Source organism: Leptinotarsa decemlineata, unplaced genomic scaffold (assembly GCF_025532065.1).
Source record: "Leptinotarsa decemlineata unplaced genomic scaffold, Ldec_3_MD MMD2_tig00003348_RagTag_RagTag, whole genome shotgun sequence".
In the NCBI taxonomy this organism is placed as follows: Eukaryota; Metazoa; Arthropoda; class Insecta; order Coleoptera; family Chrysomelidae; genus Leptinotarsa; species Leptinotarsa decemlineata.
Window position 1 is genome coordinate 4654837 of NW_027412588.1, and position 18770 is coordinate 4673606.

An 18770-nucleotide genomic window follows, 5' to 3' on the forward strand; every position below is an offset into this window, starting at 1 on the left:
GACGATATTTTTCAATCTGCAGATGAACAAAATTTGACCTGTTTAATATTTCTGGATTACAGCAAGGCATTTGACACTCTAGATCATGAGATATTGTGTGACAAATTTGTCCACTTCGGTTTTTCACGGAAAGCAGTGTCTCTCTTAGAAAACTATCTGAAGAATCGTACTCAAAGAGTTGTTATGGATGAAGTTATTTCAAATGCTCTGCCGGTATTGAAGGGAGTGCCACAAAGATCTATCCTTGAGCCCTTGCTTTTGAGCTTGTATATTTGTGACTTTTATCTGTCCGTGAAAAAATGCAATATACATCACTATGCAGACAACACGCAGTTATATTTCTCTTTTTCGCCTGACGAGTCTACATCTGCTCTGTCGCATATTAATAACGATCTCCAAGCCATCTTTGACATTTCTACTGCTCATAAGCTCAAGCTCAATTGAGACAAATCCGCAATAATGATGTTCGGAGCTAAGAAATACAGAGAGCTCTCTAACTCTACTTTTCAAGTTCGCATCGAAAACGATATACTTCCCTCCGTGGACAAGATAAAAAATTTAGGATTGTGGTTTGATCTGGATCTTCGCTTTACTAAACATGTCAGCTATCTGAATCAATCTTCTTATAACGTTCTCAGACAGCTTTTTCCTAATCGTGATTTGCTCAACACAAACTCAAAACTTAGACTATGCGAGTCTCTGATTATGTCAAAAATTTCCTATTGCGACAGTATTTATGGACCTGCTTTAAAACAATCGGATGGTCTCCGACTAAAGCGTATTCAGAATAGCTGTCTACGTTTCTCGTTTGGTATTCGGAAATATGACCATATATCCCCAGCAATGCAAGAATCAGGATAGTTAAATGTTGAGAAACTCTACACCTTATTACCAACAAACATACAGTTTTGATAACTCGACAACCTGATTACTTACTGAAGAAGCTTAAAACATTCTCTACGAATAACAGCTTGACTACAAGGAACAGTACAGTACTAGTCATCCCCAAACACAAATCTTCCATCTTCACCCGCTGCTTCTCGTATAATGCACCCAAATATTATAATCAACTACCTTACGAATTTCGATCATACACCATCGTAAACTTTAAAAAAAGACTGAAGACTTATTTATCTCATTAGCCTCTTGTCCGTTCCCGACCTTGGCAAGTTCTAAAATGAGTTTTCTAAAGTAAAGCAATAACTAAAATTTTTTGATATCGTTAACTCGACTTGTGTTCATATTATTCATTTATAGTTTCTCCCAAGTTGAGCTGAAAAACAGCCTTGGCTGATACTGCGCCTATTCACCATATACTGAAAGTTTTTTTCTTTGTTTTTGTTATTGTTCCTGGATACTGTTTCATTTTATTTTTGTTTATTCCATTTGTATTTTTATGGTGAATGAAGACGTATTATTATTATTATATGGCATAATCTTATTGGAATATTATTCTTTTCTCTTCGTATTGGCATTTTCTTTTTTCACTAGCTAATTTGGATTTAAGGAATCATCTAGAAATTATAAGTACATTTCACCAATTCAAGCTAAAAACTTACCCAAGCTTTCAATACTTTTCTATTCTGAAGAACAGAAAAGGAAAAGACATTTTTCATTATAAACATAATAATTATTGTAAATGGCAATTTGAATCGTCTTCCAAACCCACTGAAAAATGTTCAGCGAGGAGCAATACGTAAATCCTAGACCGGCAACAAATCGTCAAGAGATGAAAGATGAAAAGTTTATCGCAGCAAACCTGATCGATCACCTTTCAGTATCGCAGATTCACAGATCTTATCCTTTTTTTCCGTATTCTCGTATACGATTATGGCAACCCGAGTGCCAACATCAGTAACTTTTGTACATAATAAATTTTAACAACCGCCTGTATGAACATGAACTGAAACAGCGTCAAAACTTTTAATGCAATCATATTTCTGATATTTGGAATAACCATTATTTGAAGAAACTATTAGGGCGACACTTATCATTTCATTTTCAAAGAGAATTGTTTCGTGTTGTCTTATTTTTTCCTTGTCGTCTACATTTAGTCTGGGTGACAAGATCCTTTTTTTGGAACGTCTGTCCAAGGGCACCGGAAATTATGAACCAGGGCTCATTCGATTCGGAATGACCTCTACCAATTTTTTTTTTAATTTCAAGAGGGGCTTGAAAAAATTGCAAAAGTTATGAACAATTTAGTAAAAAAAGGAGTTGATTTTTTTGCGAATATCTCGGAAAATATCAAAGATATCCAAAATTTTAAAATACATCCTTGTAGAGGAGAAAATTTCCTAGAAAAAAGTCCCACGTCCCGAAATTCTATCACTAATAATTTTAATTTTAATTTAGAGGCGAAAATAGCGCTGAAAGCGGACGATGCGCGTCCCGCACACGCTGACCGATACGGACCTTTGAACAATAAGAAGTATTGTAACCCATTAATTAGCATTATTGAGAAAAAAAAACATATCTTCTAGACCCTTGGATAAACAAAAATTCATGGAAAAAATTTTTTCCGTGATTATTTCATTAGATACACTTAAGTTATTTAACTAATTTTTACACGTTTTAGATGTACATAGAAAACCTGATAATTTTCAAATTGAAAACCTTCGAGCTTTTCTTGAAAGCCTACAAAAAAAATACCGTTGGAAAAATTAAGAAATTTTGATTTTCCACTTGTTATTAATAATCAAAGACGTTAAAAAGTGAAAAATTCAATTGAAGCAATTCAATTTTTTCTATTTTCAAATTCATTCGGCTTCCTATTATTTAAAGTTACATAAAAAGGATTTTTCAAAATGTTTAGCTCTATTTGTTTAAAAAATTGTTATGAACAAATTTATTGTTCATATGATTTTTTTTGGGGTGATTTTCATCAGTGATTAATATTATGATTTTCAAAAACAAAATCGTTTTTTAACAGAAAAATTTCATTGTTTAAAACGCATTTGTTGAATAACAATTTTTTTGCTACTAAATATGACAATTGAAGAATGATTTTATTGAAACATAATTTTTATTTTTCTTTGATATTCTGAAAAAAACTTTTTTTAAATTTATATTTTCTTTATTTATTTAATAAACAATTTGTTTCAAATAAATTAATTTTAACGATATTTTTTTTAAATACTACCAAAAAAACAAAAAACCATTTATCACTTTTTGTGTACAAACATTTTTCTCTATTTTTACAAATTTCTTAATACTTTTTCATTTTTGCGTTTGGAAATTCTCCATGGTTCTCAATCATTGTTATTAAAATAACTCATAAACCAATGGGGATAGGACAAAGACACTTCTAAATTAAAACTATAAATATTGGCGATAGAGTTTCGGGAGGTGGGACTTTTTTTAGCAAATTTCCTCCTCTATGAAGATAATTTTTCAAATTTCGGATATATTTAATATTTTCCGAAATATTTGCAAACAACCAATCCCACCGTCTTTTTACTAAATTGTTTACAACTTTTGCAATTTTTTCGAACCCCTCTTGAAATTTTCAAAAAGTTGCTAGAGGTCATTCCGAATCTAATGAGCCCTGGATCATAATTTTCGGTGCCCTTGGACATAAGTTCCAAAATAAGGATCTTGTGACCCAGACTAATTATGATAATTTTCAATGAAGATAGAATGAATGCTTATTGGTTTGTCACCCTCGAAATTAAAATTGACGAGTGAGAGAGTTTTTCATCATGATATGAAACAGAAAGCTGATTTCCAACCGAGCTTAAAATTGTATTTCTGTGAAATTTTGCTACAAAACTTTCTCGGTGAAGAATATAAGTAAAACCGATCATTTTCAGGAAGCGATTGAGAAAACAATTTTATATTGCTTGAAAGAAAATGAAAACCATTATAATAAATCTTAATTGATGAGATTGTGTCCAATGAATTATTTGGAACAATGAATTATTGAGATAGCTATCCAAAACAAATGATTTAATTGGGCCAGCATCAAACCGACCAGAACATCTGTTAGATAGGAACAATGACGTGGAATGAACCTTAAAATAGAACGATATGTCACCAATTACTCCAATTGAATAATCTCATAGTGAATGCCCGAATTCCAGTAGCGATTGACAGTATCTTGTTACGATATTTCTTGCTAAATAAAAAATTGAGACGAATACAAAACCTTTAGAATGACCACAAGCACATCAAAACTGTATTGTTAGGGCAAAAGGTCGTTTGTAAATAATACTCTTTACATGAGAGATTTATTTCCTTATAGGAGTACAGGCCGTTTCTTTTATCATGTGGTAACATTGCTATATTTTAAACCGTAACAGACACGAAGACGATTAAATGGGAAAAAAGGTAACTGTCATCTGGAACAATACAATGGTCGAAGAAAATTTACAGGGACTCTCGCCCTTTTCGAGTTATACGGAGAAAATAAAAAATGCTGTTTGCATCTAAATGTTCCCTTACTATTGCTGGGAAGAGAACCGTCCTGTTGAAAACATAGTATTTCATGGCGGATATTCAGTAGCAATTCATGTAAGTAGCCATCGAATTCATTGAATGAAAAATGAACATACTCAACTATTCAAATGATCATCGTAAAAGAAAGGACCAAGGATGTTTGTTCCCACAATTCCCAACCAAACATTTATTCCGAACCTTTTTTGGTTATTGTTTTCCCTATGTGAATGTTCATTTGTATTTTTCCACCTATAGTGGACATTTCTGTCAAACCAACCATCGTTGGTGAATTTTGAATCGTCCGTCCATATCATTTCTTTACAAATATTTCCAACTTCCCTATTTCTACGTCCTAACCACTTCGCAAATCGTACTCTCCTTCCGTAATCCCTTTCATTGAGGTCATGAACTTTGCGTATCCTGTAGCATTTATATTTGTTCTTTTTCAAAATATTTCTGATATATTTTACAGAAATCCCCATTTTGTTGGCAATTTCTCGTAAAGAACAATCTTGATTAGCATAATTTTTGTAACTGACCAATTCTAAATTGAAAAAAAAGATGTTTTCACTGTCTAAATTTTTATGTGGTAATATTTGTTTACCCATAACATTTATTTGATTCCTCACACTTCCAGTAACCATACGTTTTCTTGTTATCTTTCTGTTAAATACACCATAGTGCATCCTCAAATTTCTTTCTAAACGTCTAAACATTTGGATGTTCTGAATACGATGATTCGGGTATAGGTATAACTCAACATATTTCTTACCAAAAGAGGATTTCTATTTGATTTTGCATAACTAAATAGCATATCAGTCCTTTCATCATTTGAATACATCTTTGATATGCTCATAAACGTCTGACAGTTCTCAACATATATCAACAACGCATTCATTTTTCCTGCCATGGAAACCAAACAAAGCCTACGCGTTCAAGATGGGAAATGAATTGAGATGCTATTTGATCATACCAAATTATACAATAATCGAATGTTGTCCAAAAACTGATATTTTCGTTATTTCCAGGATTGAGAATTATAAAAATATTACGAATTATGATTGATTAGGGAGAAATAAGCCTTGAACGAAGGATTACGGCAATACGAAAATTTCCAAAACAAAAAAGTATGAATTTTCATTGGGTTAGGGTACCTACCTGTCGAATTTATTGGGTTGTCTGAATTATATATTGAAGAAATCGAAACAATTTACAAAAGAAGTAACGACATGACCGTTATTCAAAATTGTTGTCACTGATGATGGTAGTTAATTCAAATAAAACGCTATTAAAATATCAAATGTGATATACCCTTGGATTGTGAATGTATTGCTTCATTAATATCTGTAATGAAAAAAACAGGTCCTTATTTAAAAAAAAAAGTTGATGGTGGCCATATTGACACGAAACGTTTTATCGAATATTTATTATTACATCTTCATAGTACACTTCGAATACAATAACATTTTCTTTTTCCATTTTTAGTTTTTTCCGTATAATTCGAGAAGGGCGAGAGTCCCCATAAATTTCCTTCGACCATTTTGTTGTTCCCGATGACAGTTACCTTTTTTCCCTTTCAATCGTCTTCGTATCTGTTACGGTTTAGTTAGAATATAGCAATGTTACCACATGATAAAAGAAACGGCCTGTATATACCACAAGACCTCTAAATTGTAGTGATAATAAAACCACTCGTCCTACGGACCTGTGGTTTTATCTATTGCTGACTGCTCGATTGGTATTGCTCGAAAATAACAAAGTTTTGAAAAAATGGACATTCATCTGACAAAATTTTTAGGTCGAGTGATATTCGTTAAGATTACTTCCTGAAATATTTTGAGCTAAATGCATCGATATAAGAACAAAATATCGATTCTCAGATTGAATAGATTTTATTATCTAGATAAAAAAAATTAGCATGAACATTTGTTTGAGAGTACAATGTTCGAATACATGAACAGAGTAGGTACGTAAATGACTAAAGTTGTATTCTTTTCGATTTCATTGAAATTCAGTGTAACATTTCCATTTGAATTATTACTGCCTCATTATATGAATAAGTGTTTCTGGATATCATATATAGATTGTTGGTATTTAAGGAGTAGTTTGAATTGAAGGATTGTTTCCTAATCATCATGAGGTTAAGTGAATCAGTGAAGTGTGGCAATTCATTTTTTATTGCGATATCTTGTATCTGTTTATTATATTGGTGAATATTGTTTTTCGTGTTTTTTTGCTGTTGTTTGAAAGAATATCACAAAACGTTTCAGATATGTTTTATCCAATGATACGTTTTACGGACGTCGGTATTTTATCACAGTTTTTCAATCCACTTCTTTCAATGGTCTCGATTTCGTCACTTCTATTTCAGCAGTGAACAGAGAGAGAGAGAGAGAGAGCTTCGAGAATTGCAATATTTTCTCTTTCAACCGACCTTCCATCAATTACAGTAGCCTTCGTGGTTCAACCCTAAAGGAGAGGTAGATGTTACCCTTAAAATCTTAAATGGGAAGGGTTATCAAATGGCACATCATTTTGATTGTCGTTCAATTCTGCTTTCAATGATACCCCGACAATTTATTTTTTGATGAGCAGTTTCCGAAAAATAGTGTTCCAAACTTACATATGTAATTAGAATTTGCCTTATCAGAGATGCAGTGCGAGTCGCACATCGTTTGAAAGATCTTGGAATTGTACATTTGTACATTGTACATTGTACATTTTTTAAATTTGGACGAACCATATCAAATTTACAGTTGAAGTTATTTACTTACTTCATTCTTATAGCTTCCATGCAATAATAGAGATTCTGCTAGAAACGTTCTCGAACATTGTGGAGCATAGCGACAATAATGGCGATTATCTGTGCCATTTACAAAAAAAGGACATTCATCACTGAAGCAAATTTTGAAAACAAAATATGGATTTTCCACCGCTTGTTCACTAACCAACTCGCAAAATTGCAAGCGTCGATCGAAATCATCTTCATTCAGTTCTTGCGTTACTTTAATCTTGTAAGGATGCATTTTGTGGGTTTTTAAAATAAGCCGAATGCTAGTTCGTGACACCCCGAAACAAATGCCAGCTTTCTTGTGCTCAAAATATGGTCAAGCTCAACATGGCCCAGAATTGCCACTTGTGTCGCCTCATTTGTTACTCATTTGCTACAGATCCAGTTGCGCAAAATTTTGCAATTAAATCGAAAACATACTGTCGCGACACATTCTTTCCATGTTGTTGATTGAACAATTCAGCGGCTCTCGCAGCACAACGTCTATTTCCATAGTACAGTTCAATCAACTCAACCCTCTCTGCAGTTGTGTAAACCATTGTTTCGTTAGCAACACCTTACGGCACTCACTACTAGTAATAATGTAGATATCACTTATAACATAAAAATAAGAAATAGAAACAGCATTTTTAACCATTTCTCAATTGTAATAGTCCTCTTATCAGAGAAGAACTAAAAAATTAACAGAAAAGTAACGTAAGAAACAAATGAAAGAGTTCCAAATACATTCCAACTGAGCAGTACAACAATTTGTTGCTATTAACAATATTGAAAAACTTGTGATACACTGTTTGGAACCTTTGGTGTACTAATGAATATTACTGGAGTTTTTTCCCAACACCAAATCGTTATTTTTAACACCTCGACACGTGTTTCGATCACCAAGTGATCATATTCAAGAGGAATATTTAACTGGAAAAATTCGAAAAGCTAACCCTACTTATACTATACGGGTATACAATACAGGTATACCATACAGGTATACTACACATACGGGTATACCACACCTTTGGTGTCTTAAATTAATTTTACAATTTGCCTTATCTATTAATTTTACGTATAGTATAATTATGTTTAGCTTTGCAAATTTTTCCATTTCAATCTTCTTCTTGAAGATGATCACTTGGTGAATGAAAGACGTGTCGAGGTGTTAAAAATAACGATTTGGTGTTGGGAAAAAATTCCAGTAATATTCAATATTTAAAAAGTTAATTATCGGAAAGAACTCTTTTAAATACGTCCCAATTTAAAAAAATCTACACCATTCTTTAGAGAATGTCAAGATCTTTCAAACGATGTGCGACTCTCCCTCTATTCTCTATTGAAATTCCAAGGGTTATTTACCCCTCTGCTCCGGGGTTGAAGTGGCGATGTTTTAATGGGGAAAAGCAGTCCCCCTCCCAATGAAAATCGACCTATCTGAGCATTTTTTCGGATTTGCAAGATAAGTACCCAAAACCTCCATGTCAAGTTTTCGACAGCCCACCCCGTATATGCAAAAATTGCCTATTCTCGTGAAAAAGAATTTATTTCATAGTTCTGACCTTAACTGTATATCATTCAGAGATGCTGGTTGAGTGTTGTAGCAATTGCGAATTATAAAATGATAGCAGAAATTGCCAATATCGAATTCCAAGTCGTGCATCGTGAAAAAATAAGAGCAACTTTTGATTTGATAAAGACAGAGATAGCTACACAATGCACATCAAGCCTATTTCCATTTTTTTTACTCCAACAAAATAGGCAGTAAAAGAAGAATGTTGGCGAAAATGAACCCTGAGTGAATCTGTATTCTCAAAATACCAAAAACTCTTTTTTTAAATATGACAGCTGACAAATGAAACATCTGTACGATCCTTATGTAGATTTCAGATATCACATTTTTTTCATCTCTCTCATAATTACCGAACACAGAGCAGAAGTAACTGTTTAAAAAAAATCTGTTTAAAATCTATTTTTCCGTTAACCAGCTGTCGCACCCCTACGAACGACAACCCTCAGAAGTCGAAACTTGTGCGAGCTAAGGATTAACGAGGTCTTACCTCGTTACCTGAGATAACAGATCTGCATTATCGAAAGCTTGCCAAGCTATTTATCGCTCAGATATATATTATGTATTAAACGAACACACCTTACAAATTGAATATTTCGGTTTTTGTTTTTGATACTTTTTCTGTAATTACAAATGTAATAGCAAATAAATATTCAGCTTCCAACAATATTTGGTTATACAATATTGTAGCTTTGTTTTCACACTGTAAATCATTAACATTGATTTAATGTCCCACAAAAACATTAACCTCCACAATGACTCAATGATCAAATCATAAATGAAATCATTGCATATGTGTGAAGTTATGTGACCAACATAGGGTAAAACTGACATTGTTTTGAAAAACAAATGATAATGTGTCAGCTCACAGGAATTCTGTGGTTTATGCAATGACAATCTACTATAGATGCGTTGGGTGTTAATCAGTGAATTACATGGTGGATATTTTTTCTCCAGTTGAGCGGAATTTTCAGCAAAATTTGATATATTATGTGCAGAAGCTATCATTTTGGTGATTATTCAGTTCAATGCAGAATAACGATATTTTTTCATTAAGATGCATACGAACTGCAGGAAATTCCTCAAAACGTTATATGAGTGTCTTAAAGTACCGATTTACGTTGAATTTCAATCGCTATCGATTACGATATATTCATTTGAATGACAGTTTATTTCTCAAGGTCTCCTTCTTCAAATGAAAAGAGTTCTTAACATTTATTGTTTTGTGTGAAATCAAGAATATTTTCGACTATGAATCCTAACTTTAAAATAAGTAAGTATCTATGTACCTAGATACAACATCAAACAGAATGTTTTTTCAAAAAGATTCACTTCGTGAAACAAAACCAAAGCAAATGCGATTCATCAGACCTCTTGAGTTTGTTTTGTCATGCGATATTTTTAAGTTTGCTATATCTTCCAAAATGTTCATTCAAATATGGTATGAAGGGAAATTATATTTTGAACGAAATGTTTAAGGTAACTTAAGGATTCAATTTGATAAACATTATTATCCCATCTGTCACAATAGATGTCCACTTAGCACATTATTTTTCATTTTATTTCAAAAAATCTACACAAAACATTAATGAACATAAGCCTCTCGAGTCACTCCGTATATTGGTGAAAATAGAATGAAAAACCGTTCGGTAGTTTTCGAGTTAATCACGTTCAAACAGATAGACAAACAAAGCAGGGGACTTAATGTGGAAGTCAACAATAAAAATTCGATTCTGAAAAATCACAGGCGTCAGTTTTCTGTGAAGAAGTTAACATGCCAGACCTCGGCATATTATCATACCAGTTTTCAGCAATAGACGCAGTGATCCAAGAGAAAAATATGAGTAATTCATTATGTTCTGTGTCAATTGGTTGAAATGTGACAATAATATCCGTGATAAGTCGGGGAGGTGGGGCTAACCGTCGGAGTTTAATCGGAAATGCAAATTTGAAATACAACAAAACATCGTTTATAATTTCCCTTCACATCTTTCAATTTAAATCAATATTTGAGGTGATATACCAAAATTCAAACTATTCCGCAAGAAAATTAATTCAAGTGACCTGACGAACCGATCGACTACAAGGTCGTATTTTTGTTTTGTGTTGTATCAAGGTTTTCACATATTTTGAAATTAAATTATGAGGTCGATGGATCTTGCTTTATATAGGTACCCCCACCAAAGGATAGCCCTAATCAAACAGTACAATCTATAGCATTTAAGAGTTCTGGAATGTTTCACAACGACCCGCGATGCTTCGGTGTGTTCCCGACCGTTCCAGACTATTTCCTAACATACCACCACATTCCAGAATAATCCAAAACATTCTGGGATGTTCTGAAATGTCATGGAATGTTATAGACTGTTCTTCACCAATCAGGACGAGGCAAAAACGACCTTCGTCGACTTCATCGAATCCCGAGTATTCAATTTTTATTCTGACGGGATTAATCGACATGTGTTACGTTGGCAAGAGTGCACCGATTCAAATGGCGCCTATGTTGATTAAACTGAAAAAGTACTCACTGAGATATTACAGTTTGAAGTAGACTCATAATGAAATAATGATCGCTGAAGTGGTTCAGTCATTATAAATAATAAGCGATATATTGACTTAACGTTTCCGTCATAACTTTCGAAATCAAAGTTACTTGAAAATTATATATACACTTTTGAAGTTCGAAGTATACAGCGAGACTGACAGTCGGTGGTAGGTTAGACGTTTCTGGTAAAAGCAAATCAGGATTTTTCTGAAAATTTCACATCTTATATTTCCTCACCTGTTCTATCGATCTGAAATATTTTTAGCATAACGGCGTTGCCACTTCTATCAAAAAGTCTTAGCAACTTATTTTTTTAAATAGAACACCCCGTATATTAACACATTTTTGGAATCGCTCTTTTATTATAATACTTTTTTGTTGATAATGTCCTATACCTAGCCTTAATTGAACTTAAGTACGTCAGTACTCTCAATTCATGAAAAGTTATTATTCTTATGATAGTTTGGACTAACTTGAAATATTTAATTAACAACAAGAAATCGACTCCATATCATAGACGGCGTGGTAAAACTACAATTATTTCCAGTATGCATAAAAGTGGTTAAAAGTTAGTTTTCTAAATGAAACCCCCTGTATATTAATTGATGAATTGAAAGACCATGAAAAATGCTTCGAAATGATATATCATGTCCTAGATCATGAAGTTTTCTTGATAAAGTCACTTCTTCTGGAAACATTACTTTTTCAAGAATTTGATTTTAGGTAGCAGTGGAATTATCAAGTTCATAACAGTTTGATTACTTTAATGAGTATTTTACAAATAGTTATCGACGGTGTTTCGAAACATCTTCCAAAATGAATGCAAATATCGATTATTCAAACGATTTCTTATGAAATTATTCATTATGTATGAACAAAGTCATCAAATCATTGTCAGAACTGGTAGAAAATTCAATCAAATATATTCTGAATTAACACCAATGAATGAGAGGAAGTTTGTAAGGTTACAAAATAATTTCTTTAACTATGGCTCAAAGTTAAATGCGCCTTCAACATTACCAAAATCTCTTACTTTAAATGAGAACAATACTGTTAACGCTTTAACAGTGCAGAAAAAGATTTGGGTGTGTCACATGCTTCAGTTGCGTTGCTGATGTACAAAAAAAAGTGTATGATACATTTGTTAAAAGTGATTTTATTTTGCTAGGTACTGGACATGATATAACATCTTGAAGCATCTTTCAATTTATCGAGTTATATAATATACAGGGGGTTTTATTTGAAAAAATGAACTTTTGACCACTTTTATGCATAATTGAAATAATAGTAATTTTAGCACGCCCTGTATAACATGGAATCGATTTCATGATGTTAATTAAATATTTCGAGTTTGTCCAAATGATCGTCAACATATTTACTTTTCATGAATTAAGAGTACTGATGTACTTAAGTTCCATTAGGGCTATGTTTAGGACAATATTTAGCACAAATTATTTTTTATCTCGAAAATCGTTAGAGATAGGTATAGGACATTATTGATAAAAAATTATTATAATAAAAGAGCGATTTCAAAAATATGTTAATATACCAGGTATAATATTTTAAAACATTAAGGTGCTAGGACTTTTTGATGGAAGTGGCAAACGCCGTAATGCTTAAAATATTTCAGATCGATGGAAGTGGTGAGGAAATGTAAGATGATATATTTTCAGAAAAATCCTGAATTGCATTTTCCAGAAACGTCTAACCTACCACCGACCGTGAGTCACGCTGTATATATACTAAACAACTTCTTTACGAACGATGCCGGATATAGAGGTGTAGAACTATCGCTGATGTTTACTTTTTCGAGTATTCGACTAAAAAATATATCGAAATATTATTTTTAGCGCCGTAGACTATGCAGAGAAAAAATAATGGATCTTCAATTCTAATATATAAACTGCTGAAGGGCCATCAAGAAAGCAAGTTTTTATCTTGCTGCTGTAGTATTCAGCGGAGAGATTCAGATTTGTCAGAACTGGTTTTATTATATCTGGTGCATACTAAACACAAAATATCACTAACAGAATTGAAAGAAACATGTTATCATGAAAATTACGGAGTACTGCATTTCTATAATGTCAATACCTATATATTTAAAACTATTTATCAAAAATATCATGTACGAGAATCTTTCAGAAGTTTTCAATCTGAATATTATTGTTTAGTATGAAACAGTACGTTTTCTCAACTCTTTCTTTTAATTCTCGATAATCATTCGGAATTGTAGAGACAAAGTTAAATGTATATATTTATGATTACCTTTCACAGGATCATTTCAGGGCCTAAATCCTCAGATGATCGATCTTCTGAAACAAAATATCAAATTATGATACAAATCCTGATATGTGTATAACTCATAACATATATCAGTATCAAAATAACATATTTCCCACATTTTGACAATGGTTACTGTCATCATCAGGAAGCTACGAGATAATGATTTGGATTAAAATTTTGTAAAAATGTTGTTACCTACAATGTCAATGAGGTTGGTGATAGATAAATTAATTTAAGTAATAAATTTAATAGCTTCCTCAAGTTTATGCTTGAGGAAGCTATTGTATAGCGAAACACGTGTCGCGGTTTTTGTAAAACCCTTTTTATAGTGAAAATCATACTATTCAATTATATTCAGTTATTTGTTCTAAGTATTTGTCACGCAATTCCACTATTATTCTGCTTTCCATAACTGCTTGACGTTTGTTCATTATTTTAAATAAAAATCCTAGTTTCTTTATCCAATTCTGAAGAGTTTTGTCACAGCAGCTCACGTTAGGCCGAAAGTATTCAATTTCTATCTTATGATTTCAGTTGTAGGAATCTCATTGTTTTTGTAACAGTCGTGTATAGTTTGTTTTAATGATTTTATTAGATGAACATCTAAAGGTTTTGGTAATCACATCGCGTCTTGCGTTCATAAGGTTTGTTTTTGACTATTTTACGTACAGTTCAGAAAGGAATTTCGGTCAAATCTGATGTTTCTTGTAATAGTTTGTTTTCCTCGAAACCAAACTTGAAATGTATATTCTTATATACATTGAAACATACTCTATGTGTTTCAATATTCAAATGCATCCGCATTTTATTCACTGGTATCTCTTTTTGGCATTGTTCACCATCGCTATTCGTATCACTACACAGGGAAAAGTCTGCGTTGTTATCACATTCGTTATTAACATTAGTACTTGTCCAAGGAGCCACGTTTTAAACAGATAACAAAAATATTAAGTAATTATAACTGCACCCATATCGAATTTCAACACTCAAATCGCGATCAGTTCCTGAACTGAACATTGACAACACGACGGCTCGCATTCTATTCGTCACTGTAACATGACTTCATGTTCAATTTTATGACTCTTCAGCCAATCATAAAACTCGGTTAGTAAAAATCATCCGATACGAACCGCCAAGTCTACAGTTCACGTGGACTATTCGGCAGCGGCTTTATTTCTCTGTACTGGTTTTTTGGCCTTTGAGCTCGCCGATAGCTTTAACTATGCACTATACCAGTTACTTCGACTATACATATTACGTTTAACTTTTTTCCTTGAAGTGAAATATATTGAAGTCCATTAATTATTGAAGCAGTTGATACTAACAGCTTGGCAGCGTTGTATAAGAAACTTCTCTTGAATACCCCAGTTTTATGTACTTATAGTAGGTCTGAAGCTTGCAAATGAATGTCGTTTATGAATTTACAATAAAATCCTTCACAAGTCTCATAACTTGTTTGAAACTACTATTCAAAATAACAGACTCAATTCTTTCGTTTGGATTGAATTCCAGGAATCTAATGGAAGCAATAAAAATGAACTATTAGCTTCAGGGCTATTATTCCTATTGAACAGCCACGTATTTCCTTGTGACAATTCGAATTTTCACTCTAATCACAGACTAACGTCAGATAATTCGGATGTATTAGAGAAGTTTATAGTCGCTATAGAACAGTATTCTACCAATATCATTTTCCGAAATATGATACGAACAGAAAGCCGTTTTATAGCAGACGCCAGTCACTAATCAGCCATACGTCTGCCGTATTTATCTGTTTTTGCTTAACACAGCTGCAGCGAAAAGAAACAAGTTTCAATGAACATACTCAGAAAATGTCGTTTATTTCTTATAGGGCAGTTTTTTTTTTGAATTCCCGAATGAAATATATAATCCTTAACGAATTGCCATGCTAATTGTACTAAAACACTTTATTGTGAGATTTCTAAACAAACAGTTTCTTTCGGCATATCCTCAAGAAAAGAGCCATAAAAAAGCCATCCGCTTGATTGGAGACGCGAATATTGCAACCTTGATAGTCTGGAACATCGAAGAAAGCTTGGAGATTTGTCTGTCTTCTCCAGATACTTTCACGGGAAGTGTTCAAATGACTTGGCACATTTTATTCCACCAAGAACGGTACATATGAGAAATACGCGACGGGCTGTGGCTGCTCACCGTTTTGAGGTTTAACTCAGTACACCTCGAACTTCACTGTTCAAGAACTCTTCCATTTGGAGAACTGCGTTTATGTGAAATAAACTTCCTGAGAACGTTTTTTCAAATTGATTTAATCTCCAGCGTTTCGAATCCAATGTGAATCACTACTATCGCACAGGCACCGCTCTAAGAGCGCCTTAAGGATTTTTCTGTATTGCTTGTGTTTCATCCATAAAAAAAGAATAACGTCCAACAATAATGATTGTTCTTTCGTAACAAATACTCATTTAATCCGAATCTGAAATTAGAGAAATAGGTTCAAAAATTCAGGGCATCAAATAATTTGTATACTTGTGATATACTTGCTTAAGTACAATATCTTCAAGATAAGGAGGACTAGCAAATTAGCAATTAGATAATGTAAGAGGTACAAAGTCGATTAAATTTGGAAAAAGTTGACCATTTTATTAATTAAACGGTTTTATTTAGCTCGCCCTGTTTATTTGTTTGGGTCAAATTGAGTAATTAAAGTTTGACCCCCTTCCTGTTGACAGATTGATATGAAATTTGGTACACAAATTTAGTTTTGATACAATCTAATTGTGAATCCAAGATGTCGCAGCTACAAAATGATGGATTACATATTACCTTATAATACTGAGGCACTAAATGAACGAAACAGAATAAGGATGATTGAGTAACAGAACTAGAAACTAAAAACTTGAAAATAAAATAATTGAAAAAATACGTTAAACGGTTTTATTGAAAGAAAAAGATAATAATGATGTAGATGATGTACTTGAAACTAGAAAATAATTTGGAAGATCCTAGGTAGCAGTTATCACACCACTCCCCTCAGCAATCTACGGTATTGGTGAGATAAAAAATAATAAAATCAATGGGTTTAGTATTTAAATATTTACTCAGGTTACGCTACGCCCAACGATTTAATTATTTTTTATCTGATCAATACAGTATATTGCTGAGGAGAGTGGTGTGATGACTGCTACCTAGGACCTTCCGAATTATTTTATATTTTTAGTATATTCTCTACATTTTCATTATCTCTTTTTCAATAAAAACGTTCAACATATTTTTTTTTACCTATTTCATCTCATTTGAATGATGTTTTCAAACTTCCTATCTAAACGATTATGGTGAAACATCAACCGACCAGACTAACTTTTTTTTTCAGGTCCATGTAAAAAATTAAAATTGGTTTCTAGGAGATGAAAAGTCTGACTGAAAATCTGTTAACGCCATCCTGTACAACCCGTCTCAAATGACATCCATAGGCACGTCTCACTGAGGTACTTAGGTAGGGTAGGCACTTTTCAAAATTATTTAGATTAGATAGAACCGAAGGTCCAATCGACCCATTGATGTAATTATGAAGAGTAAAAAGGACGTTAGCTTTTTTCAGAAAAAGTATTATCAGAAGGTAATACGGGAATATTTTTCATATGACAGAGTGTCATGGCGAATTGAATATTACAAAAAACTTTCCAGAAATCATTTCATAAAACTGAATCCAACATTCAGTCACAACTTATTTTTAAATATCACCGGTGTCAGTATTAAAACTATTGACTTTTTCAATGCACCCAACGATAAGTATGTTATAATTTTCATAACTAAAACATAACTACATTATATATGAAGTTTACAATTTTGAATTATCCACCTACAATTAATCAGTGTTAAGATATGACAGACAATTAGAACGAATGTCTCAACAGGTGGTGGCGATTGTAGCGAATAGGAGTTAATATTATGTTGGTGTGAGACGAAATTTAGATTTTGAAGTAATATGTGCTCTCTTAAAATGAAATTGTCAAAATGACATTCAAATATCATCATCATTAACTTCAGATGACTTTGAAACGTTTGAAATATTTTATAACAAATCCAGCAATTGTTGTTATTCTAATATGTTTATGTTTGAGCATGATGTTGAAGATATACAATATTGTCAAGGAATGAACAATTATTCGCTCGTGGACGAAAAACACTATATTGAGATTGAAAACTCTCAAACGTATCAAGTTCATAGAGATTCGTCTCTTTTCCTTTGACAATATCAACATCATTCCGAACTATAGTTTCCAATTTCTAAAAACTCACAACATGACAGATGGTTCCAATTATGATAGTGGCCTGACCATGTTTGTTTTATTTCGTTGACCTGATTTTCTGAATATGTACAACAGTATCCTACAATAGCAATTCGTTGAACTGAGAACTCTTGTCAAATGCCAAATTGAGGTCGTCTATGCAGAATATGTCCAATCTCTATAGGGTAACATGAAGGGAGATCCATCCAAATATTCGAGTTCTAGATCTTCAAAAAATCCAACTCCAGAATAAATAAAATTGTATGTAATGAAAATATCGAATACGGTGATGTTAAGCCGTGGACGAATGGAACATGAAGTACCAACCGTTTCGTTTGCTACTGGTGCAGACATCATCAGTGGTATTTGCCTTGTCTGCGAGGAACAAAGTTATATCTCTAAGTCTCAGCAATGACTGACAGTCAGTCGTGGGAACTTCTGTTATTTTCTTTTTCATCACTAATGCAAAAGAATTGTTTAACAAAAACCTGAATGTGGAGATGAGTACTAAGTACCATAGGAAAACTAATTAGAAAATTCTCTAGTCAATATCGAATCTAATCAGTTGCAAAAAATCTATGCAGGGTGTTTCGTAACTACGATTTAAAACTTCAGAGTATGATTTGTTAGGTTGTTTTGAGAAAAACAGTTTGCGTGAACATATGTCCGGGGTTTCTCCGCTCCTGAGATAAAGGGCCTTCAAGTTTGACATCCGTGTTAGGAATCACACGTTAAAAGGTAGGAACTCGTTAGTCCTTAGCGGGCACAAGTTTCTACTTCTGAGGGTTGTCGTTCGTAGGGGGTGCGATAGCTGGTTAACGGAAAAATATATTTTGAACAATGACATCTCAGTAGGTATCGTACCCACTCATATGAGAAAAGAGAGTACGT

The 18770-nt window shown here is 33.0% G+C and overlaps 1 protein-coding gene across 1 annotated transcript in view; it reads right to left on the minus strand.

Moving 5' to 3' along the window:
• Positions 1 to 18770, minus strand: part of Dg (Dystroglycan) — a gene marked incomplete at its 5' end in the record, with an annotated part of 473071 nt that overhangs the window by 432134 nt on the left and 22167 nt on the right. Inside the window, 1 exon segment of the mRNA XM_074178137.1 lies at positions 13591 to 13637.